Below are 14,018 nucleotides of genomic sequence, written 5' to 3'. Positions count from 1 at the left end.
CATTTGTAATTAACAAAGGCAACAACCCAGATGGAGAATTTTCCAAAACGCGAAGATTGTCCCAAAAAAACCTAGGTATGAAATTGGTACAGTAGAGTATACGACGGAGAGTAGTTGATACGCATTTGACAAAAGCTGTGCGTGCTTCAACCTGAGACTTTCAGGCATTGAGGTCGACGTTATACCAGAGCCCCAGCCAGGTAAGAGAGGAAATTGTAAATATTGCAAAAGACGCAAAACTCACTTTTTTTGCAAAATGGCTATGTATGGACCACATAATGGCATGCTGCAAAGATTGCTTAGAAAATTTGACCACCAAAGTTTGACCACTATAGTTTGTGTCCACCATTTAATTTTTTAGTTTGTATATGTTTTTGTAGTACTTTGTTCGTTTCTAATTAAAGTTTTAAGTGTTTTTTTTTTGTTTTTTTCATTATTTAGTCGCTATTAAATCGCTAACATTTTTAAAATTTACCTAATACAAATTAATAAAATCTTTACAAAAAAATTTTGGAATTGTTTCTTTAATAAACATTATATAGTAAATGATTTGTTTAAAATACGTTGATGCGAAATTAGCAATAAAATGTATGCTATTGCTCGGGAGGCGGTATTTTATTTTGGTCCTCACAGACCACACCCGACCGAAAGTGTTTCAGAATGGTCACCCGATGAACGGAGGGTTAATGTTAATTGACATTTATTTACTTCAATAAAAGATTATCTAAATTAATTACCAGTTTTAATTTACTATTTTACGATTTTTTTTATTAAGGGGTAGTTTTTACCCTTAAAAAATAAAAAGCCACCAACGACACAAGTTTGATCCAAATTTTTATATAATTTGTACTGGCTATTAAGAGATTTTTTTGGTCCACTTAAAGCAAATACATTCTAACCGAAAAAACGAAAATGTAATACTTGTTTTTATTAAGAGGAGATTCTGACACATATTTTAAAATTTTTAAAGTGATAATGTGTGTCTCATGTAGTATTTCTACAGAAAATTGAAGGTATTAATAATATAGTCCCGTCATCTGAGATTTGACGCCTAAAAATAATACGAACAAGCTAAAGTTTGCGAAAATATCAATTTTGGGATCCCATGGGATGAAGCTATTTGATGATGAAGCAAATAAAGCCATTTTCTATAAATCTTTTAAAAAATAAAGTTGCGGGATTTTAGATATTTTTTACAATTCTGGGGAGATCAATAAAATGTATCACTTTAAATGAGAAGTCGTAGTTAAATTTTCATTTTTAGAGACCAGTCTTCAAAACCTATAACATGAAATTTAAATTTTAAGTTGGGACAACAAATATAAGGTATGTGAAATATGTCTTCAAGAAGACGGTTTTGGGTGTAAAAAGAACAGTTTTAAATGTTTTAGATCGTTTGTAATGTAAAATTTTCAACTCAACGTTTTTTAACCATATTTCAAATGTTTGTTGCCAAAACTTAAAACTAAAATTTCATGCTTTTGGGGTTTTGAAGATTAAGGCCCAGTAATCTACACTCTATAGTGGCCGGTCAATCAAAGCGATAAATTGTGTTGATCTCATGAGAATAATAAAAAATGACAAAAATCGTGCCACGTTTATTTATTTAACACCTTTATAAAAATGGAGTTTAGTTGCGGCAAAATCATAGAAATTGCATACAAAAGCAGCACTTTTTGCCTTTAAAACGCATCTTGATTTTTGTCGATAGGATACTTGGATCAAAAGATATCGAATTTTTACTATCGAGCTGATATAAATTTTATTAAATATTGATTTCGCGGACGTAACTGACATTCAAAATCGCCGATCGCTTCAAGCGTTGTTTCTTAGAGAACGGTTTATTCTACACAAAAAATGCTAAACATATTTCTGTTCAAAATTATCTTAGCTACATTTTTTATTTAAACCATTTGTTTCTATGGTGTACAGATTCTTGATAACTTTATTTTTTTCCATTTTCCCCCTCTACGAGAGGGCTTTTAGGGAAAAGTCGGGCGGTAAAAGTAGTAATCTTTTTAGACGTTCTAAAATTTACATTTTTGGCAAAAATTCAGGTTGTTCGTATAATTTTTAGAGGTTTAGTGGCATTTTCCTCTCTGACGACTGGAGTAATATAGGTAATATCACATTTAAATCAAATTAAATAAAAAAAAAACTAATGTTAAAAATATTTCAGATGGGTATACGAAGTATAAAATTAACCTATTAGCAATTTAAATTATTAAAAAAAATTTAAAAACTATTTGCAGAAATAATAATTGAACAAAAAATGTTTGTACCAAGTTAATTAAACTAATTTTTAAAAACAAAATAATCCACACCCTCGTAAATATATTAATAAAGGGAAACTTCAAAGTAAATATCTGCGACTAACAGAGAAATGTATTTAAAGATTATAATCTATAGGCAAGTTTTAAAAATTAATTAAAATACGACTGAGGACTTTGACTAATCAAGACGTTAATTCAAAGAATTTTAATTAACATTCCAAATTACAGATGCCCAATTCGGAATCCTAAGTATTTCTTTATTGCAAATGTCAATAAGATTGTGTTCCAGTTTTCGATAATAGTAAAGTTAAATTTGACTAATTATAATATACTAATATAATATAATGAATATGAAAAAAAAATGAAACCTTTCAGAACTATCTGGAACAGTTGTCGATCAATAATTTGCACTACCAATACATAGTCCAGGCATATAGCTTTTCTTACAAGATACATAACTGTTTCTCTAAAGATTTATTGTTAACCCTCCACTCTAACTCCGCACTTTTTTATCTTCGTGTATAACTCACCTTAATTTGTTTCTTCCACCCTACAACGATTTCTAGCTTCCTGCAATAATCAATTCATCATTAGTACGTAGGAACGGCTCAAAGAAATAACGTATATTTACCTTGTTTTTGATTGGGCCCTTAAGCTAGCGGGGACAAATAAGCGGAAGCCAATTTAACCTACGTAATATTTTTTCACAAATTTTTCACTAATTTATTACCACCCTAATAATTTTCACCACCAAATCACCCTTCATGGGAGCGATTCTGCTGGCTTAAGGTTCAAGCTAGCAGAATTCGGAAAAAAAACTTTTTGCCTATGGCGTATTTTTTTCACCCATTTTTCACTAATTTATTACCAGCCTAACAATTTTTCACTACCAAATCACCCTTAATGGGAGCGATTCTGCTGGCTTAAGGTTCAAGCTAGCAGAATTCGGAAAAAAAACTTTTTGCCTTTGGCGTATTTTTTTCGCCCATTTTTCACTAATTTATTACCAGCCCAATAATTCTTCACCACCAAACCCCCTTAAGGGGAGCGATTTTGCTGGCGTACTATTAAAACTAGAAAAATTTGAAAAAAAAAATGTTTATGATATACCACAGTGCTCTGCTAGCTTTCTATGAATTTATTACAAACTTAGTAATTTTTCACCCATTAACTACCCCTTATGGAAAGTCAATAAGTTTGTTAGTTTATAATTTAAGGGGAAAATTCTTTTTTTTTTCAAATTTACTCTCCTCTACTTTAAACTGAAATAAAAAATTATTTTTTAAATGTTTACTAAACTTCAACCACCCTGATAATCTTGCATCCCTAAAAAAATCTTATTTGGAAACGTTCCTGTTAGCTTAATACAAATACTTAAACAAAATTAAAAAAATATATATTTTTGAAATACCACAGTGTTCCGTTAGGTTTTAACGATTTTAATACCACCGTAGTAATTATTCTCTTATATAGCCTCTTATGAAAAGGCAATACTTCTGTTAGGTTAAAATTTAAGATGAAAAAATATTCTTTTACAATTTCATTCTCCTCTACTTATATCTAAAATAAAAAAGTGTTCTGTTAAGTTTAGACTAAACTTTGATCACCATAATAATTTTTCACCCCTAAACCAATCTTATTTGGAAACGTTCCTGCTAGCTTAATATTCAAGCCAGCGGAATTAACAAATAATATTTTTGAAATACCACAGTGTTCTGCTAGGTTATTACAAATTTATTACCATTCTAGTAATTTCTCACCCTCAACTAACCCATGTGGAAAGTCAACAATTTTTAGGTTAAAATTTAAGGTGACAAAAAATCTATTTTTACAATTTTACTGTACTCTATCAATCAATAATTCTGTTAGGTTAAAATTTATGGCAAACATTTTTTTATATTCCACTGTACTCTACATATAATTGAAATAAAAAAGTGTTCTGGTAAGTTTTTGCTACACTTTCAGCACCCTGATAATTTTCCACCACTAATTTTATTTGGAAATGTTCCCACTAGTTAAATATTCGAGCCAGCAGAATTAAAACAAACATATTTTTGAAGTACGACAATGTTTTGATAGCTTTTTACAAATTTATTACCACCCTACCAATTTTTTACTTCTTAACCACTCCTTGTGGGAAGTCAATGTTAGGCTATTAAGCGGAATTTCGAATATTCAAATTCTAATTCAAATAAAATGATTCTGCTCGATTTTTACTTATGTTTCGCCGCTCAACTAACCCGTGATAGCTTAGGTTAAAATAAAAAAAAGTAATTTTTAAATACCACTGTGTGCTACAAAGCTTTTACAATTCATGTATCACTTTCACAATTGTTTACCCCTCTATGAGAAGCCAATAATTCTGTTAGGTTGAATTTTGAACTGATAAAACAAAATTATAAATGTTATTTTTAATAATTTTTTTGTACTGTACTTTACTTCAACCTTTTACTTTTTTTTGCTATCATCATTTTTCACCTAACACACTGGGCATAAATTCCGCACTTTACCCTCTAATTTTGGGGGGTGAAGAGGGCGGAATCAATCTAAAATCCGATTAAGACTGCAGCCCTCACTCCTTGATTGGCAGTACACTTCGCTCAGATCTATGAATGTCCTAATAAATACAAATCTTTTAATCTTTTAACAATAGGTGTGTAAGGTGTCCCGACCCCCTTTTAGGATAAGATAATTAATGTAATAGACATAATAAAATTATTTCAATTTAAATATTTCTTATTTGGTAATTATTCTGTGAAATATAACACTTCCATTGTATTTACTAAAACTCAACATGATTTTAGTTATTTTATATTCATAAAAAGGATTCACGATCCGATTGCTCTTAGCCTTGTACTCACTACTATAATCAGAGTCAATTATTTAAAACAGTTAAAATTTATAATATTTGTAATAAAGTATTTTCAATATTTAAACATTTAAAAAATAAATATTAGTTAGCACAGAGTAACATTTCAGAATGTTTTTAATTAGGGTAGTTGACAAAACAATGACTAGGCTGGTAAAAATATATTAAAAATCTAGCAGAGCACTTTTGTACTTAAAAAAAAATTACTGTACTGTGGTATATCATGGCTAGTTTTAACCGTAAGCCAGCAAAATCACTGTCCTTAGGGGTGGTGAAAAATTATTAGGGTGGTAATAAATTGGTGAAAAATGGGTGAAAAAATATGCCATAAGCGAAAAGTTTTTTTTACGATTTCTGCTAGCTTAAACCTTAAGCCAGCAGAATCGCCCCCCTTAAGGTTGGTTTAGGGGTCAAAAATTATTAGGGTGGTAATAAATTAGTGAAAAATCAGTGAAAAAATATTACGTAGAATAAACTGAATTCCGCTCATTTGTCCCCGCTAGCTTAAGGGTCTTGTTTTTGATTGATGCGGAGTACCAGTCCGAGCGCTCCTGACCGCAATAACTACAAGAAAAAGGCCAATGGTCGTTTTTTATGCTTGTCTAAATGTAGCTGGAATCAACAGTTTTATTTTGCATATAATACTGAAAAGAAAACCATCGTAAGAAGAAAATTTTTACGAGATCTAGGTTTTGAGTTACTTAAAGATCATTTGTGCACAAGGGCTTCAATCATAAAGAACTTTGAAACTAAGAATTAGGAAAATTTGTGGTGTTTAAGAAGAAGAACAACAACGAAATATATCTTTTTTCCAAAAAGGCTGATATAAATATTGCGACCATAAGAAAAATATACCTACGAAATATTTTTGTAAAAGATGCCACAAATTTATGTGTTTGGAAGATGATAATTTTTTACGTAATGGCTGCTATAGAAAATAAGTTATGTTCAGTCATTTTTTGTAAAAATTACTGTTTTTTAGAAATTTTTTGTTAAACTTTACGCGTGTTAAAAGGTTGTTCATTTTTCTATATGAATATATCTTTTCTCTTTCGTTTCTGTTGTTGACTCATTTTCTATAATTTTATTTAAAAGTAACACAAAATTTGTTCACTAAATTATTTTTAGTTCAAATAAAATCAGGTTATAAATAAGTGTGGACTCAGAATCCGCGCGCGACCTTGCGTGCTATAAAACTTGTGCGCTCACTGAACGGTTAAATCGCATCTATCTATATCGTTCTAGGATAAGTTTATTCTTGTTAGGTTTTTAGAGATTTATTTCAAAAACCATAAACAAATTTAAGGTTTTTCTATTGTATAACGTGGCATTCCAAAAGAAAGCGCGCTGAAAAATTTGCAATATTTCTGGTTCTAGAACACGCAGAACCTCCATTTTTTAAACCGAGGTCACTCGGCGAGATATAAACAACTGCATAATTTTCACTACCCCAAAAAATCGGAAAATACCGGAAAATTCACATTTTCTATTTTTCAATATAAAAAATACTTAACTATTTCAATAAATTCTTATCTGTACATTAAATTTGATGAATATTTTTCGACGGAACAGCTAGATAATTTTCATTCCCCTGACAAATCGGAAAATGTCGGAAAATTTTTAAGCAACATAAATACTCAACTGTTTTAATAAATTCTTGTCTACACGTTAACCAGGTAGCTTCAGAACCACTGCTGGCATAATATTCGTATTCAGCGACCTCGAAAACTCCCGAATAATGACTTTCAACTAATTTTGATTGAAAATAACACAAAACTCTAGAAGACAGGTTCATCCAGGGCACCAGGTAGCTCAAGGACTATGGTCGTTATCATATTCGCATTCAGATACATCAAAAACCCTTTAGTAACAGAATGGAACTATTTCCTGTCGATATTTTCTGAGTTGCTAGTTTTTCATTTTCTGTGTACTTTGGAAATGCATTTTCCTTTTACCACCATAAATTTTATTTACAAACTTTTCTGACACTTTTCTGAACCGAATGCAAAAAGTTGTACAGCGATTCATATTACTGCGAAAAATTGGTAGGTTTAGTGCTTTTTAGAGCTTTATTTCCTCGTCTACTTGGAAATAGTGGATCAGATAATCAATAAAACAGAGTCATCGTTAAATAGAGTAAAAGAGTTATGAGAAGAGATTTGGAGGTTTGTGGCATAGTTCCTTTTGATCCAGATAGAGTTTTGAATAAAATTACACCAGTCAACCGTGATATTAATGATATAAAACGTCTGATTTACGATTACTTCATAGAATATTTGAAAAATAGAAAGACCGTGATAGAAGTTACTTAGACCGAAGCAAAAAGAAAAAGAATGTCCAACCTGGCCAAAGCGTAAGCCGACTTAATAACAGCTGAGATCAGTTCTTCCTTCGATAGCCAGATAGACAATGTTAATAATGAAAGCGTAAGTAAAAGTGAAATCCCATCCATAGAAGGATGAGATGAATATAAAGCCATAAAACCAACTAAACTATATGTAAACTTTACTTGTAAGATAGTTCATTCGATTACATGAAATCAACTTTAACTTAATATACGTAAGTAAAAATTTAGATTAGATCAAAACTTACACCCATTTGTTGTACCATGAATTCTCCTTGTAGTGAACTATAAAATTTTTTTATTAAATACTCGTATTATACAACCATTCGCAAATAAAAATGACAAATTTATAAAAAATACACAACATTTTTTAAATAAATTATCAAATATTAAATTTAATTCAAATAATACTTTGGTAAGTTTTGACATATACTATTTGACGTAAATAGTTTATTTACGAATGTGTCATTAGATAGGACTTTAAATATAGTCAAGACAAAATTAGAGAGTAATGATACGTTGGCAACTAGAACAAGACTAAACATATCAGCTATATTGGAGTTATTAACATTATGTACTGATAATACATATTTTCAACTAAATAATGAATTCTATAAACAAAATTTTGGTGTAGCAATGGGCTCTAGTTTATCTCCAATATTAGCTGATATATTTATGGAAGATTTTGAAACAAAAATTATTTCTAAACAAAATTTAAAACCCACAGTATGGTGGAGATATGTAGATGATGTATTCTCAATATAGCCTCATGGATCGGAGTTGTTAGACACATTCCTGAATGACATAAACGATACAGAAGAGACAATAACATTTACCATGGAAAAGGAATATATTAACACACTACCTTTCTTGGATGTTTTAATCTCTAAGAACGATACTGGATATAAGACTCAGGTGTATAGAAAACCAACACACACCAACAGATATTTAAATTTTAAATCAAATCACAATATTAATATTAAAAAGCGAATCATTAAATTCTTATACGATAGAGCTAAAATTGCTTGTTCCAATGAAAATTCGTTTTTGGGGGAAAAACATTTGTTAACATCTGTTTTATTAAAAAATGATTATCCTTTATCGTTTATAAATAAGGAATTTTCAACAATCGACCGAATAGAACAGAACAACTTAGAACAAGATCCTACAGCATAGACAAGGAATAATACGAGGAAAATAACAATACCATACATAAAAGGATTATCAGAAAAACTTAAAAGGATAGGAAATAAATTCAACATTTCAACAACATTCAAAACAACAAACACATTAAGATCTATTTTGTCTAAAACCAAAACTAACAATGAACAAAAAAGGACAAAGAATTGTATTTTGTATTTGTATTTGTATTTATAAAATACCATTTAAATGCGATCAGTTTTATTTAGGTGAAACATGAAGGCTATTAAATGTTAAAATAAGTGAACATCAGTCTTATATTAAAAATAGAGAATTTGATAGATCTCCAATATATAAACACGCATGGGATAATGAACATAGGGTTCAATGGAATGATTCAAATAAAGTTCTAAAAGAAACGGATGGTAAAAAGAAAAAAATCAAAGAAGCGGCTCTAATTATGCTAAATGAGACCAATTGTGTCGCAAATTCCTCAGCAGAATATAGTAGAATCTGGTTACCCATATTAAAAGAGATAGTTATTAAAAGGAATATACCAGTTTTAGTAAGTCAGTAACATATAGAGGATACATCATTTATGTTTTTTAAATAACAAACATATTAAATCAGAATTTGGTGTTTATTGAAAGTAAACTAAATGTACGACCAAATACTTACCATGTCGGGATAATATTATAAGGTTTTTTTCCTGGTTGTTCCCTCATAATTTACTATGAAATCACTAACAGGAGAATTTTACTGTCATCATGGCATGTGTTTGTCTTTTTAAAGACGAATAAATACTATGATTTTTTCTGACGGATATTCTCAAGTTAAAGTTGATTTCATGTAATCGAATGAACTATATTACAAGTAAAGTCGTCCCAGGAACGCAACTCAACAATATTGGCAATATCATTTTAAAGTCGTCTACTTTAAAATGTATAATGTATGTCTGAATTGTCAATATAAATTAGTCAGATAAAATTAAATTACTAGAAGGATTTTTCACCAAGTAACAAAAAAACAAAATTTGTTTAATTTTCGAATGTTTCTATTTTGAGAACGATTTTCGAATTGGAAATTGAAACGTCAATAAACCTTATTTTAGCCTTTAATTGTGGCTTATTTCCATTTAAATACTAATTAAATAATCTGTGTATTTAGTATAAATGTACTGAGCAGTATTACACACTACAGTATTCTTAAATAAAATTTTTCAAATTTTATAGGTGTATATTTCTAAATCCGGATGATACCCAAAGTAAGAGATTTATCAAAAGTGTAGCTTACCAGTTTTGTTATTTCAGCTTGTTTTATGTTAGTAAATAAATTTTGATTAAATTTGGAAACGACCAAAATTTTATTACCTTGGAGTAGTACGGATATCGAGAAATACAAAAATATTAAATAAGAAGTAAAAAACATAAACAAAAATGCGTAAAAACTTTTTTTACTGTTTAATTACATTTCAGTTGATTTGTTACATTTCTTTTTCTACTTTTCTGCCAGATCTTTTATAATTATTTCAAGCAATTCATTAAAAATAAGAAACATAAATTCGGCAAACTGATGTAAAATACTTTTAATCTAAAAGTTTACTGTTAAAATGACATTAGAGAGCAAGGAACTTCAGCGCCATCTTCAGTTTATAGGTGCCAGTTTAAGGTGCCAGTTGATAGGTTCGGCCAGATTTAATAATTTTTTGTTTATTTGAGAATTGAATTTTAAATGTCATTAGTTTGCATAATTTGTACGATCGGTGCTGTCATTCAGCAGTAGTTGTCACGATGGTTTACAACATACCTGAACGCGTGTAGATCGTTTTCATATTTGCCTCCCAGAACCATTCTTATTAAAGCATCCCAAATTAAGGTCCTTGGAAATTTTGCAATAGAGCCTACTGCATCAATACGTAAAGTATCTGCAATGACAGGACTTTTACATAATTCGGTTAGAAAGGAACTATTTAAACGGAAATAAGCCACAATTAAAGGTTCAAGTAAGTTTATTGATGTTTAAATTTCCACTTCGAAAAATAATTCTCAAAATACATAGTAGAAATCGTTCTCAAAATACAAACATTAGTAAATTTACTAATGTTTGTATTTTGAGAACGATTTCCGAAGTGGAAATTGAAACGTCAATAAACTTACTTTAACCTTTAATTGTAGCTTATTTCCGTTTAAATAGTAATTACTTTAAAATACCACAATAAAATAGCTTTATGACACACTGTATTTTAGATCAGCTGAAATCATAATATGCTAGTGCATAACCAAGATGAGTTAAATAGCATAGGATGCTAAGGCTTGAGCTTCTGAATAGCTCAGTAATGACAAATATATCTATATATCTATCTATATAAAAGGCTAGGACGACAACTCACAAATAATCACAGTTAATAAAAACAGAGGGTGTTCCATTACCCAGGTCACCCAAAGTGTCTTTCAGATCATAAGCCTCCTCACGTAAGTCACACGCTGAGGAGGGGTGGAGGAAAAGCCTGGGGGTCAGACCACTTCAATAGCGAAGTGTGACCGGTTTGATCTTCGGACATATGGATCCCACTTTACAATGGTATACACAAGTTCCTTAGGGGCTTAGGCTAATCACATGTGTGTGTGTATGTGTGTGTGTATGTGTGCACAAAGGGTAGGACTACACGGTTTGGCCGGTACGATAACTCCAAGCGCCACCTAGGAAAGAAATCTAAACTACCAAGTTTAGATAGATAAACATACGGTTTATTTATTGCTAATTAATTCTACAAACTAATGATTCAAATCTTTTTTAATTACTTTGTAGTGGGAATAGAATAGCTCGTCGGATAGTGACGTATGACATATCGAGCGAATGGTTTAGTAACATTGTAGAATACCGATTCGCTGCATATGAGAGTATAAATTCCTGTCTTAATTAATCTAATTGTATTTCAGCGAGTTCTGCCTGAAGACTGATGATAGGGGTCATTCTAAATGCACCGTATATTATTCTAAGTGAGGTATTTTGAATGGTGTCTTAAAATTTTAGATTTGTTGTTGAAGCAGACGACTGAAAATGGAATCCATAATCGATCTTGGAGCGAATTAGATTTTTATATAGTGTGGGTAGAGTTCTAGCGTCCCCAGTTCGTACTAGAAAGACATTTTAAGAGGTTTCTTTCTGAGTTCCTTCCAAAACATTTAAACCAAGTCCATCTCTGGTGATAAAAAACAAGTATCCACAACAAGTGAATAGAATGATACTATTGATTTTTTTGATGTTATTGATATTATGATGTAATAATAATAATAATAATAATAATACTTTATTTCCTTTTTGACAAATACAATTTGTATAGGATCAGTCACAGTTTAGTAAACAAAATAAGTAAATATAAATGTAAATCTAAAATTACGCTAAACCTAACATTACAAGACAAACACAAATAGAAAATGTAAAATTACTAGTGTATACTTAAAATAATGTCAACTACTAAAATATTCATCAACAGAATAAAACGTATTCTGCAATAAAAAATCTTTTAAAGTTAATTTAAATATTTTCATATTCTTACATTTTTTTATTGGCTCGGGTAACTTATTATATATTCTTTGACCTATTATTGCAGGTGAGTAAAAATGCATATTTCCTTTAGAAAAAGGCACATGTAATTTTTGATTCTGCCTTGTATTTATATTGTGAATTTGACTATTAGTTTTAAATTTCTCAAGATTTGAATGAATAAAAACACAAACTTCAAAAATATATAAACACGGCACAGTTAAAAGTTTATATCTAGTAAAGTAACTCTTACAGCTAGTGATTCGAGAAATACCAGCAATACAACGGACTATTCTCTTTTGAGACAGAAAGACTTCACTGAATTTACAAGACCTACCCCAAAATACTATGCCATACCGCAAACGAGACTCCACCTGAGCATAATACAGCATAATTAGCTGTTTTTCACTTAGTATATCTTTGAGGTTTCGAAGTAGGTAGCATGATGAGTTCATTTTGGAAATAATATCATCACATTGCCTTTTCCAATTGAGACATTCATCAACATACAAACCCAAAAACTTTAGGCAATGAACTTTTTCAATTTGTTTAGAATATATTGATAGTTCGATATCTAACAGATGTTTCTGTCTATTGTGGAAATGAATAGCATGCGTTTTATCCGCATTAAGATGTAAGTAATTCGAGGAAAACCAATTACTAAGATCACACAAAAGTTCGTTACATTTATTTTCAAGAGATATATGTGATTTATCTGATATAAGTATTGAAGTATCATCTGCATAAAGTGTAAACTGTACAGCAGAATTTATTGAGACAATATCATTTAAGTAAATAAGAAATAATATTGGGCCAATTACAGAACCTTGTGGAACACCCATATGAATGTAAATGTAATCTGATTTGCAAATATTTACTGATTGTTGGGATACATCTGTTAAGGAGACATACTGACGACGTTCTGATAGGTAGGATTCTATCCATTTTAGAGAGAGATCTTTTATTCCAATATTTTCTAACTTATTAATGAGTAACGTATGATCGACACAGTCAAATGCCCTACTGAGATCACAAAAAATCCCGACAGGGCATTCATCCGCATCAATATAGTTAGTTAAAGTCTCATAAAATGAATGAACTGCTGTATTTGTAGACTTACCTGCCTGAAAGCCATGCTGATATTTAGTAACAATACCTTTCTCCAATAAATAAGAGTTTAATCTGTTAAGATAACAGTATTCGAATATTTTTGAAAACACTGAAGGGACAGTTATTGGGCGATAATTACTAATATTCTTTGGATCACCTTTCTTATGTACAGGAACGACTTTTCCCACCTTTAGATAATCCGGGAAAATACCATTGCAAAAAGACAAGTTTATTAGAAATGTTAAAGGTGATAATATGAATGGAATTACTTTTTTTAATAAAAATTGAGGTATTTCATCAAATCCACACGATTTTGAAGATTTCAATTTTCCTATCAATAATTCACTCAGCTCATTTGGAGTGTAAGGACATAATTGTAAAAAACTGTCATTTTCATTATAAGGCGGTTTCCTTAAAGTACTATTTTGATGACTGGGAATTTTAGAACGTACCTCAATTGGAGCATTCTTAAAGAAAACATTGAACATGTTAGCAACAATAGGGCATTCCTCTATTACACAATTTTCATCTGATTTTAGACATATATTTTTCCTTCTATTATTGTCAACATTATTAGTCACGTCGGCAACAAGTCTCCAGGCACTTTTTGTTGGATTATCTGATGATGAAATAATATTCTGGTAATAATTTTTCTTTGTCAAATATAAAAGTTTCTGGTGTTTCTTTTTTTCTAACTTGTAATATTCACGAAGACACGGACAGGATCTAGATAAAA

Source organism: Diabrotica undecimpunctata, chromosome 5, assembly GCF_040954645.1.
Source record: "Diabrotica undecimpunctata isolate CICGRU chromosome 5, icDiaUnde3, whole genome shotgun sequence".
NCBI lineage: Eukaryota > Metazoa > Arthropoda > Insecta > Coleoptera > Chrysomelidae > Diabrotica > Diabrotica undecimpunctata.
This window is presented reverse-complemented; position numbering follows the sequence as displayed.